Source organism: Sphaeroforma arctica, assembly GCF_001186125.1.
Source record: "Sphaeroforma arctica JP610 unplaced genomic scaffold supercont1.826, whole genome shotgun sequence".
NCBI classification, from domain to species: Eukaryota; class Ichthyosporea; order Ichthyophonida; genus Sphaeroforma; species Sphaeroforma arctica.
In genome coordinates this window covers 34883-38109 of record NW_014039732.1, presented here as the reverse complement: position 1 = coordinate 38109, position 3227 = coordinate 34883, and positions in this window count along the sequence as shown.

The window sequence follows — 3227 nt, the reverse complement described above, 5'->3', positions numbered from 1 at the left end:
GGACGGATATTGAACTTCATATCATGATGATAAACTTGTCATGCCAGAGAATTCTCAAGCTTATCAAGCTCTTCAGCACGTTGATTTTCTAATGGTAGTTCTGATAAATCGATTCATCAGATTCTTGGTAGTTGCACTTAGCTAGAAGTTGTCCTAAAAATCAGTAATCTCGGCAACATTCATTAAAATACAATAAAGTAAGGCTTGAGAACGTTTACAATGTGTAAAACATGCTGTCAGTTTCAACTTTGTCGTGCTGCCTTCTGCTGTTTAGTTGCTACTGTATGAGAGGTGGCGACCATCGAGTCTCAATGTCAACTAAATAACCTAGACGCGATCACATCAAGGAACTTTTGGTGGGAATGAATAACAATAGTATGCCGAATATAAGGTGGAGGTGACAGGCGCAGTAAAATCTGTGTGTATGCATGAACTTCTCGGGAAGAACGTTGTTCAAAATTTTCCAACAACTACCTGTTAGAATTCTTTATATCCAACGCTAGTATCATGTATATTTAGAACATCATAGTGTACCTGAGAGCGCAATATATATATACTTGTATTGTACACGTACTATATTAAACATTTGTTGATGTGCTACTACATCGCTTAATGTGTGGTCTCAGCTCCAACCCTCAGTCAGCAGCATCGAGGTGTCAAATATAGTGAGAAAAGCTATTTAGACATATCTGCGTATCTAGGCACAGGTTTGGAGGTTGGACACCAGGTGTATTAGCGTATTAATTGTGACATCTCTGCACACTGACCTACCTGAAAAGGTTTAGATACGTATCGAGTACCCATTCAGATTCAGCTGACTATCACGTCGTACAACCGGCCACACTTAATCACGAATGCCAAAGTGGTATCATTCTTTTTAAACGAACCAAACCCGTGGAGAATCGATTTTGTATAGCTCTGACTTCGCAATGTAGTTGCACTAACGAGTACAAGTTTTAATTTAACCAGGGAATATTTGGTCGCATTTTCTCTGAGTTTGACTGATGCATGTCTTCGTATATACACCGTGGTACAGAATTGTGCTCTGACCGCAGTATATATGTTTGACGTATATACCAGTTCCAGAATCGCATACTGCTATATCATGTTTCTATGAACGGCAAACGAAAGACAAATACGGAAACATTTAAGCTCGTGAGAATACGCTAAGATATATAGGCTTGTTTGCTCAGCATGTTCCACTTAGACCACTCGTCCGCTCTGAGGTACAGAGAAAAATTGTTCATATAAGGTTATAGATAAATCTGATGATAATTACGTACATACACAAATAGCCATACTACTTATCAAGCTACACGTCATGTGAGTACATTGCTGAAAGAGTTTTTGCAGTCAGTCTCATGGGCGTCAATGAACTACTGCATATGGAAAAATGTCATATTTAGAACTTTGTGCAGATATAGAACAAGCAGATACGGCGGTTTATAGAAAGTAGTAAGCTTTAACATAGAGATTTGGAAAACATAGAGATTTCACATACTTTCCGGTTCCTATCGTGTATATATCCTAAAGCCATTTCAAATTCGAATCAATATTAGACTCGCTATATATACATACCCTCCTTTTCATCTGCCTGTAATAATTGCATATGTATTAATCGAAGAAATGCCCCCCTCTTGAAATATACTTCCGTACCACTTTAGTTTTACTTCTTCACGGGTTCCAAGACCCGCAATTCATATATATAATTGTAAATGCAGCAAATAAATCGTAAGCTATTTCAACACTGTACACTGAGTTTATAACTAGAAATTTAGGTACAGTAGGGGATGTCGGCTACTTTTCCATAACTCAGCCTATGACCCACATGTGTGTCCGTCCTGCTGCCTTGTCTTACGAGCTGAGACTGTCAGATATCATTAACCATAGGTTAAAATCAGAATGGAAGACACAGTGTGTTCTTCAAGTGAAGGTGACACAAATGCAGTTTGATAATGCTGTTACTACAACCCCCCTCCCCGCCATCTTTTAGACGGAGAAAAGAACATCGGTTCGGATACTCAAACGAGAGGCTACAGCAAACTACCTAGCACTACTATACGACATTTTTCCTTCGACATCCATACCCTGATTAGTTTTTTACGCTAAGAACGAAAGATACAAAACCTATAGGCCTTCTAAATACTGGCGAGCGCCGCAGAATAAGTAGTGGTACTGAATACAAAAAAGAGAAAGGTCTTTTCAGGTTTTTTAGTAAAATCAGGTCACACTCGCCAAATCTCCACTGCGTCCATTCAAGAACCGCATAAATAAAGCACTCGTCCGTAGCCCAGCAATAGCCTGTCGACGAAAGTGATATACCGTATCACTCGTAATCGGTGACAGTGATCCCAAAGTCGTAAAGAGAATGTTAACGCTCACGCTATACTGCATAGCTTCCAGTGGCATATAATTTATTGAACAGATCCCATTCTGTGACAAAGGTTACGATCTTATTTAGTGTAGCTAGTTTAAATTAAACAGTATAAACTCGAACAGTTATAAAAGAAGGAAAGGTTTCATCAGCATCAGAATGCATATCTTCAGAAGTGTGACCTGGTTCAAGACAGTTGGGGTGCTTTTCGAGATATGGTAGCGCACAGCAGTTCAAAAGACTTACAACCTGTTGAGCGGTGGTTTGGATTTAGGCCGGCTACTTGAAACCGGCACAAACCTTGTGATATGTAGTACGGAGGTTGAGTCGAGTAGAAATCGAACTGAAATTAATAGTTTCATACACTACGTTTTTTGTTGCTGGGTGTGGTTGATGGATAGTCGTCAGTGTTGAAATCATTTTAATTTTGCTGTGAGACTCATATGGTACGTGTGCACATGATGTACCAGACGCGCTGTTGCACCATGCCCACAAAAGCTCGGACAGACTTTCCGCAAACGCCGCTACCCATGCCCACAGAAAGCTATCAATTCTATTAAGTGTTGAATAGACTCTTACTCGTATCGGCTTTCTTTTTGTAGGATTAGTGGGTAAGGCTTTTTGACTTTCTATTATTTCTACTGGTTCTTTTTATGGTGTGAACGAGTGTGTGATACCACCCATTAATTATACGCACACACACTATATAAACTGTCTATTATTCATTCTATGTGTGCAATCGCGATTACTCTATGCCCGTTTGCTCTTGGCCTTTTTATCGCAGTGCCTGCATGTGCTCTCGTGCCTATTGCAAAATCCTGGAGCACAAAAAGCGGCAGCTTTCAACTTTTGT